We start from the raw sequence: 18,148 nt of genomic DNA on the forward strand, positions 1-18,148 counted from the left end.
CCTACCTGACGAATTAGCTTCGCTTAGGGACAATGATTTTTACGATACCCCTTTGATAAAATGTACAACGTCACCGCAACATTATGATGCTTTTCAGTCTGATAGCCTCTCTCAAATAGTGACTACTACGGCATATTTTTCATGGTTTTATTTAAGAATCGGAATAGAACTATTCCTCGGGTGAACCGGGATTGAACCTGAGCGCTTTCATCCTAACGGTTCAGCCGTATCCACTATACCATCCCGAGGTTTTCATGGTTTTTTGTTCTCTTTAAATGTATTTAAATGTGACGCCATTGACATGAAAAAATGTTGTTTTTTTTTAAATAAAGCCTCGAAAGTAAATTCTACCAAAGGGAGCACGCCCTGTCCATGACCCATTAAAATAATATCATGTACTGGTGGGGTGGGTGCTCCGCGATGGGAATCACGGAGCCAGACTTTCGGTTGGCTCTTTAGTTTGCTCGCCCGCACTTAGTTTTTAAATTGACTTAAGTTGCTTGTCCCGTGAATATAGTGAATAGCACCTCAAATATATCGTGTTAACTGGTTTGTGATATAAGGCCGACATTGAAATATGTTGCCTATTTGAGTTCATTGAATTTAGGGTCTGGTATTTTAAAATGTCTTATGTTACCATATCTAAATGAAAAATGGTAAATTTAGATGATTGCTTTGATTTTTCAGTGTTGAGTGACACCCCTTTAGGTTTTATAGCTAGGGTAAGCTATTAATAATGTTTAAATAATCAAAACTCTCCTTGGAGGGGGGGGGATAAAAAATAAATAGCCTAAAAAAAGAAAATAAGAATTTCATTTTACATTAAAAGGAAGGACATAGAGAAATTGGAGCGTACAAAAATCTGAAAAATCCATGGTTATGAGCGCAATACACAATAAAATGGCTTGAAAACAAAGATTTTTTGATAGTATTGTAGTATAAACATTTCTTTTGGTTGTACGCCAACGTAAATAAGCCAAACTTAGAAGTGCAATACGGGAATTGTGGAGTTAAAATGAATCAGAAAGATACGTTAATATAGGCATATTCTAGAAATACAATTCCACTGCGATTTTTTCATCTTCTGATGGTCACAATAATAGATAATAAATAAGAAAATCATAATTTACCTGTTTGTCAACCTGTTTAAACTATTGGAAAAAGGTTTAAAGTAAAACTTTGGATGCCGTCCTTTCACCCCAAGGAAATGGGAAAATAAAAATTAACTTATTTTGAAACCTAGAAAAAATCATTGGTGAAATGGTATTTAGCTAAGGAAGATGATTTCTTTGACATGCGCAGGTGAGTTATAGAAAAGAATTTTCTTTTAGAATAAACAATTATCTTTTATGAGTTTTTATCAGTTTTTAAAGTATCATAAAAGCCACACAACAACTAAACCACAGTGTTGTTTTCTTAACTAGCTTAGAAAAGATGCTTTTCGGAAACTTCTTTTTTCCAGGATAAAAAAAAAACACAAGAAAACCACATTCTTTCTTAATCAAGCGTAGAAAACATGACAAACAAATCACGTCAGTGTCCTAGATATGATGCGGTGATGCGTCCTCTATCAATGCTGATAGGATCTAAATCTGGCTTTCTAGAGCAGTAAATTGTTTTGTTAATTTTTGTCCTTTTTTTCTAAATGTAATCAACATTAGTTGAATAGCTGTCCATTAGGGGAAAAAAGGTGTAATTAGCGCAGAAAAATCTTAACTTTGGCCATTATTCACACAAATTTAAATGGAATCTTCCCTTTAACTTTTTTTTTTATTGATACTAATCGCAAAGACTGAAGCAAAAAAAAAGAAAAGCATTATCCTCTTCTTCCTCCTCCTCCAGATCTTCCACCCGAACTTCTTCCTCCGCCAGATCTTCCACCCCAACTTCTTCCTCCTCCACTTCTGCTTCTGCCTCCACTTTTCCATCCATGCAATATTCCTCCCTGTTTCCCTGTCTGGCTCCTTACTTTACTCGCATAATCCAATCCATTATATTTATGCTTTGTCAGCTTGTGACCTATAACCGCTCCTCCAGTAACCAGGGCCCCGTTTTTCACGACCTTTTTCGCAAATTTTCCCGAGTTCCATCCATAAAGTCCTCCAGTAGGGTAATGAAAAAACATGGGGTAGATTGGTGAATATCCATGTCTGTAAATAACAGTAGTTCTACTTCTGGACTTAAATCTATCTTCCAAATCAGTTCTATTTGTTGCGCAGAGTAGCCCAAAATCACAAAAATATACAGCTGTACAATTTAGATAAAACGATAAATCTTGAGTTTCGCCTCCTGTCGTTGTATTTGTGGAGGCGGCAGTCAGTGAGTTTTTTTCAGTGGTGAAATTCCTCAACGCAATGGGGGTAGTATATTCTACGCTGGTATTACGAGCAGCTGATGAAGTCTCTGGGCTTTCAGTTGTTCCCTCCTGCCAATGAGTTTCACTTCCTGCCGTTATATTTTTGGAGGTGGCAGTGAGTGAGGTTTTTTCAGTGGTGAAATTCCTCAACGCAATGGGGGTAGTATATTCTGCGCTGGTATTACGAGCAGCTGATGAAGTCTCTAGGCTTTCAGTTGTTCCCGTCGGTTTTTTATTCTCTTCGTAAATTATAGGGTTGCATTTTTTTAAATCAGGACAATGTACAAATGCAGATAGGTTATTGACAATGATACAGTTCTCATATGGATCAATTTCATCATGTCTGTCAAAATACCAGACAGCTACAACAAGCAAAACTAATAACAAAATGCAAAAACAACATTTACAAACATCTACTGAACAACATTTACAAACATCTACTATCTTCATTTTTTGAGATGTGTTTTAAGCCTGCACAAAAGTCTTCTCACATAATACAGTTGCATACTCTAAAGGATTGACAAAGTTAAAAATTTCGTTAGCTTTTGGGTTATGAACCGAATGTGCGTTTCTAAAAAAAAGCTTTTTTTTACAGTTTTTTTTTGCATTTGTTTGAAATCGAAATTTTATAGAGCTTATTTGAAAACTTTAAAGACATTTTTCCTTTTGTTATCAGCGTATGACGTTTCATATGAAACATATCAAAAGTCTATCATGGTTGCCCCCTACGGGCCAACATAGTGAAGAACGGACCTTAGCCTATATTCCCTGTGATGGCACAGCGGATTGATGCTTTATTTGGTAATATGGGGCCCAATCATGAATACCCGTTGTGGCTACGTCAGTAATATGGGGTATATCTGTTGAAGCAGACACATTGCCCTTAACGCCAGTGCACACATAGCCCTCTGTGTGTCGATACAACGATATTGTGTCGATAACAACGTTGGAGAAATTATCTTTTTGGATGTTCCAGCTAAATTAGCGAGCTGGGTGCGATGCTGGGTGCGATGTCCATTTTTATTGTAGAAAAAATGTTTCTGATATTAATTGTAAAGCTTCATTTCACTAATCTGATAGAACCTCCACAGTAGGGCTCTCAGATGTTTCAACATATTGTACTTGTAGTAATATTAGTAGCAGTAGTGGCATTCACTAATGCTGATTTAGCTTAACCCCTCCTCCAACATTACTTGAAAGTTTATGCTTAATGTCCTTAGCTGTTCTTGACGTATGGTAGATTACTAAGAGCCTGACGGCTTCACCATTGAACCCCAGCACTCGGCACGCGGCTTGCTTATATATATATGGATTGTCATTGTCACTAACCGCAGACAGTTTAAGCCTTTTCTTGAGGTCATGACGCCACTACAGTTTGGATACCAGCCACACTGTGAAAAATACGAATTCTTTCTTAAAGACCTGCCCTATTTAGATTGTACTTGTGGCCTATCATCGTTGTTTCTTGTTTTCCAACCGTAGATTTCATTGTCCATTTTTGTTCATCCTTACCTCTGAATTTTTTTTCCACGCCTTTTGCTTTAGTAGTTTAGATTCATACAGCATCTCAATTTAATTTCTTAAGATGTTATAGATAACAAACAAGTCTTTTCCAGTTTCCAACCACATATCGTTCAGAATTTTGTTCATAATTCAACGCGATTCTCGCTGTCGATCGTTTCATGCCTTTTTCTTTAGCTTTTGTGATTCTCACTTTCACTTGTTTTCCAACCACATTTATATTTGCCTCATTTTCATCAATCAACCCCTTGAACGTTCTAAACGATGTTAAATCAAAATTAGCGCTTTCATAAAAGTACGTTTTTTTTATATTGCACCTTTAACTTTTGCCTTGGCTTGTCTTTTGTCATTATAAATAACATAACGCCGAATCTTTATTTTTTTTTAACATAGGCTGATGTAGCATCAGGTTCTTGGCAAACGTCCTTAGAAGCTCTAGTGTCTTTATTTATAGTTACTTCATCGCTTGGAGCTTTTATAAAATGTTGAACTTCGGATTTGGCCTGGTTTGTCTTTCGTCATTATGAAATACATATCACCGAAACTTATTTTTTAAATAAAGGCATGGTAAGCCTTGATGACCTAATCTATGTCAAAATCTCAAACCCAATTATCATAGCTGTCATTTTCAATTTTGGTAAGTTTTGACTCCACTGTCGCTTATCTTTTAATCCCATTTTTCTTTCTTCTTCATTTTGGATTTTATTATTTCAGACAATTTGTCAATGCCCTTTGCTTTAGCTGCCCTTATTGGTCCTATTTTAACGCCGAACCTTTATTTTTTTAACAGAGTCTGATACAGTATCAAGTTCTTGGCTAACGTAATATAAACTTTAATGTCGTTATTTATAGCTATTTCATCGCTTGGAACTTTTATAAAATGTTGAACTTTGACTTTTGCCCCAACTTCTCTTGTATCATTATGAAATACATAACACTTGAACTTTATTTTTTAAACAAGGGCATGATAAGCATTGATGACTGTATCCATGCTAAAATCCCACACCCAGTTTTCATAACTATCATTTTAAATTTTGTTAAGTATTGACTCCACTGTCGCTAATATTCTAACCCCATTTTTCTTTCTTTCTCATTTTAGATTTTTATTACTTGAGACAATTTGCTAACGCTTGTAAATTTTCGTTTTTTGGGTCTATCTCTAGATAAGTTTTTCATACTGATTTCTCTTTTTATTTTGCTGTCTTTTCAAAATATTTGATTACTGAAGTAAGTCCGATTTCTAACACAGATTGTCTACTAGGTTTCAAATTTTTGGTTTTATTTTTCAAGGTTTTTGAATTGTTCTAATTCCTTCTTAAAACATATACAAATATTTTTGCAATTACCAGGTTTTTGCTCTTTAAGCAAATTAATGTCTTTTCGTACTGTCTCTTTTCAAAGATATATGAAAATTGAAGCAAATCAGATTTCTCACACCGGATGTATATTAAGGTTCAAACTTTTGGTTTTATTTTTAAGGTTTTGAATTGTTTTAATCCCTTGTTAAAATATATACAGATGTTTTTCAATCACCAGTTTTTTCAGCAGAGGTTTGACAACGCCATTGCAATACTGCAACCATTTATATAAAAATGACGTCAAAGACATGGATTTCTTTTTTAAATTAAGGCTTTAGACAAATTTTTTCAAACTTCTGACCAATCTAGATCGATTTTTTTGACCAAAATATTCCAAGAAACAAATTTTCATGAAAAAATATGGAAACATTTTGACATAAATATATACATACACAATTATTGCTCACTTATTAAAATATTATACACCTTTTTGCCAACATGGATGCACATAGCATTTTTATTCAGTTTGACATCCCCACATAAAATGCACTTATAGTTCCGATTCATGTTTATACCAATATGATAAACTATATACGCATAGTCTTCTTCTATATATTTTAAACCTCAACTCAACATGCCTTGAAAGTTTCAGCTTATTACCCAGAGTCGTTCTGCAGATGTTGTAGATATACCTTTTTGAAAACCTAACCATGCCTTTTTCCTGAAGGACAACATTCCCTTCACCCTGCCCTTAAAGTTTGAAAATTACGCCTCTTAAAATTCTTTCAGTTTCACTTCCTTCATTGCCCTTAGCTATTCCCGAGCTATTCTAGATACAGCTTTTTGCGAACATTAATGCACTTGGTGTTTCTTGATTCGGTTAAACATTCACACACATATATCCTGATTGTTCCAACTTAATAACATTAGCTTTTCTTGAGATTATACCATAATCTTGAATAAATTATATGCACATTGTCTTCTTCAATTAAGTTTAACATTCCCTCAGAATTCCGTGAAAGTTTCAGCTTCTCAAAGCCGTTCTTGAGAAATTGTAAAAGTGGCCTTTTAAAAACCTGGATGTACACAGTGACATTTTTTATTTATTTCAAGGTGTCCCTTAACATACCCTGGAAGTTTTATTATCCCTCTCATCCTTATTTCAAAGTTTCCATTCGGTATCTTTAGCCATTCCCTAGATATTTCAGATGCGATTATGAGGTTTTGCAGATATGCCCTTTTAGCAACCTTGATGCACAGAGAGTTTTTGAATTTATTCTACATCCTCTTCAGCATTCTCAGATCGATTAATCCTAATACCATTAGTCGTTCCTGAGATATCACAGATATATGCTTTTGACAACCTTAATGCACGATGGATCTTTTGATTTAATTTGATTTCCCCCTTAATATATCCTGAGAATTTCAATTTAGTATCCTTAGGTGTTCACCTGACATTAGAGATATACCCTTTTGTAAACCTGGATGCACTTGGTTTCTTTTATTTAGTCGAACATCATTATCCCTATGACTTTTGAGTGAGTTCTGATATAGAGTTCTTATTATAAAAATAAGTTGTCTGTGTGTGGATCTGTGGATCAGGTGACGTCATGTTTGTCCGCATATGACGTCTGAATTATTTCACACTAATACAAAAGAAGAAAAAAACTAAAAAAGGTAAAAACTACAAAAAAACTAAAAAAAAAAAAAAACTAAAAAAGCTAAAAAACTAAAAAAAACTAAAAAAAGGTAAAAATCTAATAACTAAAAAAAACTGAAAAAAATAAAAAAAGGCAAAAACTACAAAAAAATAAAAACTAATAAAAAAATAAAAAAGCTAAAAAACTAAAAAAAAACTAAAAAAACTAAAAAAAGGTAAAAAACTAAAAAAAACTAAAAACTAAAAAAGAAAAAAACTAAAAAAAAGGAAAAAACTGAAAAATAAAAGAGAAAAAGAAAACTAAAAAAATATGAATAAATATATATAAAAATAAGTTGTTTGTGGGTTATGTCTGTCTGTCTGTCTGTCGAGTGACGTCGTGTTTGTCCGCATATGACGTCTGAATTATTTCACACTAATACAAAAGAAGAAAAAAACTAAAAAAGGTAAAAACTACAAAAAAAAACTAAAAAGAAAAAAAACTAAAAAAGCTAAAAAACTAAAAAAATCTAAAAAAAAGGTAAAAAACTAAAAACTAAAAAAAACTGAAAAACTAAAAAAAGGCAGAAACTAAAAAAAAAAACTAACAACTAATAAAAAAACTAAAAAAGCTAAAAAACTAAAAAAACTAAAAAAAACTAAAAAAAGGTAAAAAACAAAAAAAAACTAAAAACTAAAAAAGAAAAAACTAAAAAAAAAGGAAAAAACTGAAAAATAAGAGAAAAAGAAAACTAAAAAATATTAATAAATATAAAAAATATAAATATAAATATAATATAAATTAGCATTCAACAAAGCACCGAGACACAAATGACGACCGGGACACAGGGAGTATAAATGACGACCAGGACATAAGTAAAAAAAAAAACTAAAAAAACTAAAAAAATGGTAAAAACTACAAAAAAACTAAAAACTAATAAAAAAACTAAAAAATCTACAAATCTAAATAAACTAAAAAAGAAAAAAAAGAAAAAAGGAAAAAAATAAAGGAGAAAAACAAAACTAAAAAACGAATGTATATACAGACCGGGACACCGGGATACAAATGACGACCGGGACACAGGGAATATAAATGACGACCAGGACACAGGGACACAACTACAATGGGGACGCCGGAGGGCTCAGGGGGATATAAATGACGACCGAGACACCGGGACACAAGGAATATAAATGACGCCCGGGACACTCAAAGAGAAATCACAGACTGGAACACCGGGACACAAATGACGACCGGGACACAGGGAATATAAATGACGACCGGGACACAGGGACATAACTACAAAGGGGACGCCGGGGTGCACAGGGGGATATATAAATGACGATGGCGACTCAGGGAATGGTCGATTAGCAATCACCATCAACAAAGCTCAAGGGCAATCATTAGAATCATGAGGTATAGATCTGAATACGGATTGTTTTCCCATGGACCATTATATGTTGCATGTTCAAGAGTCGGTAAACCTGAAAATCTATTAATATGCACAGACAATGGGGCAGCAAAGAATGTTGTATATTCGCAAGTTTTACGTAGTTAAAAACACATATATATATATATATTTAATTTTAATTTTTATTAATTTTTTTTAGTTTTTTCCTTTTTTTCTTTTTAGTTTTTTATTGGTTTTTACCTTTATTTTAGCTTATTTTTCAGTTTTTTCCTTTTTTTAGTTTTTTTTATTTTTTATTTTTTTTTGGTTATTTACCTTTTTTTGGTTTTTTAAGTTTTTTAGTTTTTTAGCTTTTTTACTTTTTTTATTAGTTTTTAGTTTTTTTTTGTAGTTTTTGCCTTTTTTTAGTTTTTTCAGTTTTTTTTTTAGTTTTTTATTGGTTTTTACCTTTATTTTAGCTTATTTTTCAGTTTTTTCCTTTTTTTTAGTTTTTTTTAGTTTTTAGTTTTTTTAGTTTTTTACCTTTTTTTAGTTTTTTTAGTTTTATTAGTTTTTTAGCTTTTTTATTTTTTTTATTAGTTTTTAGTTTTTTTGTAGTTTTTGCCTTTTTTTATTTTTTTAGTTTTTTAGCTTTTTTATTAGTTTTTAGTTTTTTTTGTAGTTTTTGCCTTTTTTTAGTTTTTTTAGTTTTTTAGCTTTTTTATTTTTTTTATTAGTTTTTAGTTTTTTTTGTAGTTTTTGCCTTTTTTTAGTTTTTTCAGTTTTGACGTCACCTGATCCAGTTTTTTCAGGTGACGTCACCTGATCCATCCACAGATCCACACACAGACAACTTATTTTTATATATATAGAAGATATAATCTGGCGTAACGGACAGACAACTTATTTTTATATATATAGATAGATATATAATTATTGTTCCTGAACGAACAATTATTAAATTAGAAACTGGACAAAAAAAGCATAATGTTGTGTATTCAAGTTCATCGTAGTTAAATTATGTACACCAACCATTAATTGTTTACTGATTCAAGTAAATTAATCAAGTTATACAAGAATCATAAATATTAATACCTTGTGATGGCGTAGTGGATACAGCCATACTTTCTGGGTTGAAGGTTTGGAGGTTCAATCCCACGTGTCGCAAGGTTTGGAGTTGTAGGAAACTTAATTAAATTTCTTCTTTTCTTCATTATTTTTATTTGTAATACTTGTGTCATACTGTTTTGTATGACACTACAGACTGGGACACCGGGACACAGGGAATATAAATGACGACCGGGATGCTAAAAGAGAAATTACGAACCGGGACACCGGGAAAAAAATGACGACCGGGACACCGGGACAGAGGGAATATAAATGACGACCGGGACACTCAAAGAGGGATTACAGACTGGGATACCGGGACACAAATGACGACCGGGACACAGGGAATATAAATGACGAACAGGACACAGGGACACAACGACAACGGGGACGCCGGGGGCATAGGGGGATATATAAATGACGATAGGGACACAGTGATTGTTCGATTAGCAATCACCATCAACCAAGCTCAAGGGCAATCGTTAGAAAATGCGGTATAGACCTGAATACGGATTGTTTTCCTATGGACAATTATTATGTTGCATGTTCAAGAGTTGGTAAACCTGACAATCTATTTATACGGACAGACAATGGGATAGCAAAGAATGTTGTATATTTGCATGTTTTATGTAGTTAAATATATATATATATATATATATATATACTAGCTGTTGGGGTGGCGCTTCGCGCCACCCCAACACCTAGTTGGTGGGGGCGCTTCGCGCCCCCCCCCAAGCCCCCCCGCGCGCGTAAGTCGTTACGCGCCATAATAGTTACGCGCCATTGTAGTTGTGTCCCTATGTCCCACATGTGAATATAGATATATATATATATATAGCTGTTGGGGTGGCGCTTCGCGCCACCCCAACACCTAGTTGGTGGGGGCGCTTCGCGCCCCCCCCAAGCCCCCCCGCGCGCGTAAGTCGTTACGCGCCATAATAGTTACGCGCCATTGTAGTTGTGTCCCTATGTCCCACCTGTGAATATAGATATATATATATATATGGTTTTAACTACGTAAAACTTGCGAATATACAACATTCTTTGCTGTCCCATTGTCTTTGCATATAAATAGATTGTCAGGTTATCCCCCTGTTTCCCCCGGTGTCCCCGTTGTAGTTGTGTCCCTGTGTCCCGGTCGTTATTTATATTCCCTGTGTCCCGGTCGTCATTTGTATCCCGGTGTACCGGTCTGTATATACATTCGTTTTTTAGTTTTGTTTTTCTCCTTTATTTTTTTCCTTTTTTTTTCTTTTTTAGTTTATTTAGATTTTTAGATTTTTTAGTTTTTTTATTAGTTTTTAGTTTTTTTTTCTTTTTAGTTTTTTTGTAGTTTTTACCTTCTTTTTAGTTTTGTTAATTTTTTTTTTTACTTGTGTCCTGGTCGTCATTTATACTCCCTGTGTCCCGGTGCTTTGTTGATTGCTAATCGAACATTCCTTTTGTCCTGGTCGCTTTCTCTTTGAGTGTCGTCATTTATTTTTTTCTTTTTTAGTTCTTTTAGTTTTTACCTTTTTTAGTTTTTTTTTAGTTTTTAGTTTTTTTAGTTTTTTACCTTTTTTTAGTTTTTTTAGTTTTTTAGCTTTTTTATTTTTTTTATTAGTTTTTAGTTTTTTTGTAGTTTTTGCCTTTTTTTTTAGTTTTTTGTCCTGGTCGCTTTCTCTTTGAGTGTCGTCATTTATTAGTTTTTTCCTTTTTTTTTTTAGTTTTTTATTGGTTTTTACCTTTATTTTAGCTTATTTTTCAGTTTTTTCCTTTTTTTAGTTTTTTTTTATTTTTTATTTTTTTTAGTTTTTTACCTTTTTTTAGTTTTTTTAGTTTTTTTAGTTTTTTAGCTTTTTTACTTTTTTTATTAGTTTTTAGTTTTTTTTTGTAGTTTTTGCCTTTTTTTAGTTTTTTCAGTTTTTTTTTAGTTTTTTATTGGTTTTTACCTTTATAGTTTTTTTAGTTTTTTAGCTTTTTTATTTTTTTTATTAGTTTTTAGTTTTTTTTGTAGTTTTTGCCTTTTTTTAGTTTTTTCAGTTTTGACGTCACCTAATCCAGTTTTTTCAGGTGACGTCACCTGACACATCCATCCACACATCCATCCACACATCCACAGACAGACAACTTATTTTTGTATATATAGATATACTAGCTGTTGGGGTGGCGCTTCGCGCCACCCCAACACCTAGTTGGTGGGGGCGCTTCGCGCCCCCCCCAAGCCCCCCCGCGCGCGTAAGTCGTTACGCGCCATAATAGTTACGCGCCATTGTAGTTGTGTCCCTATGTCCCACCTGTGAATATAGATATATATCTATATATATGGTTTTAACTACGTAAAACTTGCGAATATACAACATTCTTTGCTGTCCCATTGTCTTTGCATATAAATAGATTGTCAGGTTATCCCCCTGTTTCCCCCGGTGTCCCCGTTGTAGTTGTGTCCCTGTGTCCCGGTCGTCATTTATATTCCCTGTGTCCCGGGTCCCGGTCATCATTTGTATCCCGGTGTCCCGGTCTGTATATACATTCGTTTTTTAGTTTTGTTTTTCTCCTTTATTTTTTTCCTTTTTTTTTCTTTTTTAGCTTATTTAGATTTTTAGATTTTTTAGTTTTTATTTCTTTTTAGTTTTTTTGTCCCGGTCGTCATTTATATCCCCCTGTTTCCCCCGGTGTCCCCGTTGTAGTTGTGTCCCTGTGTCCCGGTCGTTATTTATATTCCCTGTGTCCCGGTCGTCATTTGTATCCCGGTGTACCGGTCTGTATATACATTCGTTTTTTAGTTTTGTTTTTCTCCTTTATTTTTTTCCTTTTTTTTTCTTTTTTAGTTTATTTAGATTTTTAGATTTTTTAGTTTTTTTATTAGTTTTTAGTTTTTTTTTCTTTTTAGTTTTTTTGTAGTTTTTACCTTCTTTTTAGTTTTGTTAATTTTTTTTTTTACTTGTGTCCTGGTCGTCATTTATACTCCCTGTGTCCCGGTGCTTTGTTGATTGCTAATCGAACATTCCTTTTGTCCTGGTCGCTTTCTCTTTGAGTGTCGTCATTTATTTTTTTCTTTTTTAGTTCTTTTAGTTTTTACCTTTTTTAGTTTTTTTTTAGTTTTTAGTTTTTTTAGTTTTTTACCTTTTTTTAGTTTTTTTAGTTTTTTAGCTTTTTTATTTTTTTTATTAGTTTTTAGTTTTTTTGTAGTTTTTGCCTTTTTTTTTAGTTTTTTGTCCTGGTCGCTTTCTCTTTGAGTGTCGTCATTTATTAGTTTTTTCCTTTTTTTTTTTAGTTTTTTATTGGTTTTTACCTTTATTTTAGCTTATTTTTCAGTTTTTTCCTTTTTTTTAGTTTTTTTTTATTTTTTATTTTTTTTAGTTTTTTACCTTTTTTTAGTTTTTTTAGTTTTTTTAGTTTTTTAGCTTTTTTACTTTTTTTATTAGTTTTTAGTTTTTTTTTGTAGTTTTTGCCTTTTTTTAGTTTTTTCAGTTTTTTTTTTAGTTTTTTATTGGTTTTTACCTTTATAGTTTTTTTAGTTTTTTAGCTTTTTTATTTTTTTTTATTAGTTTTTAGTTTTTTTTGTAGTTTTTGCCTTTTTTTAGTTTTTTCAGTTTTGACGTCACCTAATCCAGTTTTTTCAGGTGACGTCACCTGACACATCCATCCACACATCCATCCACACATCCATCCACAGACAACTTATTTTTATATATATAGATATATATAGATATATATATATATATATATATATATATATATATATATATATATATATATATATATATATATATATATCTATATATATAAAAATAAGTTGTCTGTGGATGGATGGATGGATGGATGGATGGATGGATGGATCAGGTGACGTCACCTGAAAAAACTGGATCAGGTGACGTCAAAACTGAAAAAACTAAAAAAAGGCAAAAACTACAAAAAAAACTAAAAACTAATAAAAAAAATAAAAAAGCTAAAAAACTAAAAAAACTATAAAGGTAAAAACCAATAAAAAACTAAAAAAAAACTGAAAAAACTAAAAAAAGGCAAAAACTACAAAAAAAACTAAAAACTAATAAAAAAAGTAAAAAAGCTAAAAAACTAAAAAAACTAAAAAAACTAAAAAAGGTAAAAAACTAAAAAAAATAAAAAATAAAAAAAAAAACTAAAAAAAAGGAAAAAACTGAAAAATAAGCTAAAATAAAGGTAAAAACCAATAAAAAACTAAAAAAAAAAAGGAAAAAACTAATAAATGACGACACTCAAAGAGAAAGCGACCAGGACAAAAGGAATGTTCGATTAGCAATCAACAAAGCACCGGGACACAGGGAGTATAAATGACGACCAGGACATAAGTAAAAAAAAAAAACTATCTATATATATAAAAATAAGTTGTCTGTGGATCTGTGGATCGTGGATCAGGTGACGTCACCTGAAAAAACTGGATCAGGTGACGTCAAAACTGAAAAAACTAAAAAAAGGCAAAAACTACAAAAAAACCTAAAAACTAATAAAAAAATAAAAAAGCTAAAAAACTAAAAAAACTAAAAAAAGGCAAAAAAAACTAAAAACTAATAAAAAAGCTAAAAAACTAAAAAAACTAAAAAAAAGGCAAAAACTACAAAAAAACTAAAAACTAATAAAAAAAATAAAAAAGCTAAAAAACTAAAAAAACTAAAAAAAGGTAAAAAACTAAAAAAACTAAAAACTAAAAAAAACTAAAAAAGGTAAAAACTAAAAGAGCTAAAAAAGAAAAAAATAAATGACGACACTCAAAGAGAAAGCGACCAGGACAAAAGGAATGTTCGATTAAAATGACGACCGGGACACAGGGAATATAAATGACGACCGGGACACAGGGACACAACTACAACGGGGACACCGGGGGAAACAGGGGGATATAAATGACGACCGGGACAAAAAAACTAAAAAGAAAAAAAAAACTAAAAACTAATAAAAAAACTAAAAAATCTAAAAATCTAAATAAGCTAAAAAAGAAAAAAAAGGAAAAAAATAAAGGAGAAAAACAAAACTAAAAAACGAATGTATATACAGACCGGGACACCGGGATACAAATGACGACCGGGACCCGGGACACAGGGAATATAAATGACGACCGGGACACAGGGACACAACTACAACGGGGACACCGGGGGAAACAGGGGGATGTAAATGACGACCGGGACACCGGGACAGGGAATGGTCGATTAGCAATCACCATCAACAAAGCTCAAGGGCAATCATTAGAATCATGAGGTATAGATCTGAATACAGATTGTTTTCCCATGGACCATTATATGTTGCATGTTCAAGAGTCGGTAAACCTGACAATCTATTTATATGCAAAGACAATGGGACAGCAAAGAATGTTGTATATTCGCAAGTTTTACGTAGTTAAAACCATATATATATATATATCTATATTCACAGGTGGGACATAGGGACACAACTACAATGGCGCGTAACTATTATGGCGCGTAACGACTTACGCGCGCGGGGGGGCTTGGGGGGGGCGCGAAGCGCCCCCACCAACTAGGTGTTGGGGTGGCGCGAAGCGCCACCCCAACAGCTAGTATATATATATATATATATATATATATATATATATATATATATATATATATATATATATATATATATATATATCTATATATATAAAAATAAGTTGTCTGTGTGTGGATCTGTGGATCAGATGACGTCACCTGAAAAAACTGGATCAGGTGACGTCAAAACTGAAAAAACTAAAAAAAGGCAAAAACTACAAAAAAAAACTAAAAACTAATAAAAAAAATAAAAAAGCTAAAAAACTAAAAAAACTAAAAAAAGGCAAAAACTACAAAAAAAACTAAAAACTAATAAAAAAGCTAAAAAACTAAAAAAAACTAAAAAAAGGCAAAAATTACAAAAAAAACTAAAAACGGGACACGGGACAAAACTAAAAACTAATAAAAAAAGTAAAAAAGCTAAAAAACTAAAAAAACTAAAAAAACTAAAAAAAGGTAAAAAACTAAAAAAAATAAAAAATAAAAAAAAACTAAAAAAAAGGAAAAAACTGAAAAATAAGCTAAAATAAAGGTAAAAACCAATAAAAAACTAAAAAGAAAAAAAAGGAAAAAACTAAAAAAAAATTTCATCTAAAAAACTAAAAAAAACTAAAAAAGGTAAAAACTAAAAGAACTAAAAAAGAAAAAAATAAATGACGACACTCAAAGAGAAAGCGACCAGGACAAAAGGAATGTTCGATTAGCAATCAACAAAGCACCGGGACACAGGGAGTATAAATGACGACCAGGACATAAGTAAAAAAACAAACTAACAAAACTAAAAAGAAGGTAAAAACTACAAAAAAACTAAAAAGAAAAAAACTAAAAAAGGCAAAAACTACAAAAAAAACTAAAAACTAATAAAAAAGCTAAAAAACTATAAAAACTAAAAAAAGGCAAAAACTACAAAAAAAACTAAAAACTAATAAAAAAAAATAAAAAAGCTAAAAAACTAAAAAAACTAAAAAAAGGTAAAAAACTAAAAAAAACTAAAAACTAAAAAAACTAAAAAAAAAGGGAAAAACTGAAAAATAAGCTAAAATAAAGGTAAAAACCAATAAAAAACTAAAAAAAAAACTGAAAAAACTAAAAAAAGGCAAAAACTACAAAAAAAACTAAAAACTAATAAAAAAAGTAAAAAAGCTAAAAAACTAAAAAAAATAAAAAAACTAAAAAAAGGTAAAAAACTAAAAAAATAAAAAATTAAAAAAAATAAAAAAAGGAAAAAACTTAAAAATAAGCTAAAATAAATGTAAAAACCAATAAAAAACTAAAAAGAAAAAAATGAAAAAACTAAAAAAAACTAAAAAAGGTAAAAACTAAAAGAACTAAAAAAGAAAAAAATAAATGACGACACTCAAAGAGAAAGCGACCAGGACAAAAGGAATGTTCGATTAGCAATCAACAAAGCACCGGGACACAGGGAGTATAAATGACGACCAGGACATAAGTAAAAAAAAAACTAACAAAACTAAAAAGAAGGTAAAAACTACAAAAAAACTAAAAAGAAAAAAAAAACTAAAAACTAATAAAAAAACTAAAAAATCTAAAAATCTAAATAAACTAAAAAAGAAAAAAAAAGGAAAAAAATAAAGGAGAAAAACAAAACTAAAAAACGAATGTATATACAGACCGGTACACCGGGATACAAATGACGACCGGGACACAGGGAATATAAATGACGACCGGGACACAGGGACACAACTACAACGGGGACACCGGGGGAAACAGGGGGATATAAATGACGACCGGGACAAAAAAACTAAAAAGAAAAAAAAAACTAAAAACTAATAAAAAAACTAAAAAATCTAAAAATCTAAATAAGCTAAAAAAGAAAAAAAAAGGAAAAAAATAAAGGAGAAAAACAAAACTAAAAAACGAATGTATATACAGACCGGGACACCGGGAAACAAATGACGACCGGGACACAGGGAATATAAATGACGACCGGGACACAGGGACACAACTACAACGGGGACACCGGGGGAAACAGGGGGATATAAATGACGACCGGGACACCGGGACAGGGAATGGTCGATTAGCAATCACCATCAACAAAGCTCAAGGGCAATCATTAGAATCATGAGGTATAGATCTGAATACAGATTGTTTTCCCATGGACCATTATATGTTGCATGTTCAAGAGTCGGTAAACCTGACAATCTATTTATATGCAAAGACAATGGGACAGCAAAGAATGTTGTATATTCGCAAGTTTTACGTAGTTAAAACCATATATATATATATATATATATATATATATATATATATATATATATATATATATATATATACTAGCTGTTGGGGTGGCGCTTCGCGCCACCCCAACACCTAGTTGGTGGGGGCGCTTCGCGCCCCCCCCAAGCCCCCCCGCGCGCGTAAGTCGTTACGCGCCATAATAGTTACGCGCCATTGTAGTTGTGTCCCTATGTCCCACCTGTGAATATAGATATATATATATATATATGGTTTTAACTACGTAAAACTTGCGAATATACAACATTCTTTGCTGTCCCATTGTCTTTGCATATAAATAGATTGTCAGGTTATCCCCCTGTTTCCCCCGGTGTCCCCGTTGTAGTTGTGTCCCTGTGTCCCGGTCGTCATTTATATTCCCTGTGTCCCGGGTCCCGGTCATCATTTGTATCCCGGTGTCCCGGTCTGTATATACATTCGTTTTTTAGTTTTGTTTTTCTCCTTTATTTTTTTCCTTTTTTTTTCTTTTTTAGCTTATTTAGATTTTTAGATTTTTTAGTTTTTTTTATTAGTTTTTAGTTTTTATTTCTTTTTAGTTTTTTTGTCCCGGTCGTCATTTATATCCCCCTGTTTCCCCCGGTGTCCCCGTTGTAGTTGTGTCCCTGTGTCCCGGTCGTTATTTATATTCCCTGTGTCCCGGTCGTCATTTGTATCCCGGTGTACCGGTCTGTATATACATTCGTTTTTTAGTTTTGTTTTTCTCCTTTATTTTTTTCCTTTTTTTTTCTTTTTTAGTTTATTAGATTTTTAGATTTTTTAGTTTTTTCATTAGTTTTTAGTTTTTTTTTCTTTTTAGTTTTTTTGTAGTTTTTACCTTCTTTTTAGTTTTGTTAATTTTTTTTTTTACTTGTGTCCTGGTCGTCATTTATACTCCCTGTGTCCCGGTGCTTTGTTGATTGCTAATCGAACATTCCTTTTGTCCTGGTCGCTTTCTCTTTGAGTGTCGTCATTTATTTTTTTCTTTTTTAGTTCTTTTAGTTTTTACCTTTTTTAGTTTTTTTTTTAGTTTTTTAGTTTTTTTAGTTTTTTACCTTTTTTAGTTTTTTTAGTTTTTTAGCTTTTTTATTTTTTTATTAGTTTTA

At 31.8% G+C, this 18,148-nt stretch overlaps 1 long non-coding RNA gene across 1 annotated transcript in view; it reads left to right on the top strand.

The window, feature by feature from the left end:
• LOC136037957 (uncharacterized) overlaps positions 1-13,520 on the top strand; it is a 70,868-nt gene extending 57,348 nt beyond the window's left edge. The window contains exon 2 of the long non-coding RNA XR_010620090.1: positions 13,396-13,520. This is a non-coding gene — a long non-coding RNA (uncharacterized LOC136037957). The remainder of the gene's footprint in view (positions 1-13,395) is intronic.
• The last annotated feature ends 4,628 nt before the right edge of the window (positions 13,521-18,148 follow it).

This window comes from Artemia franciscana, chromosome 17 (assembly GCF_032884065.1).
Source record: "Artemia franciscana chromosome 17, ASM3288406v1, whole genome shotgun sequence".
In the NCBI taxonomy this organism is placed as follows: Eukaryota; Metazoa; Arthropoda; class Branchiopoda; order Anostraca; family Artemiidae; genus Artemia; species Artemia franciscana.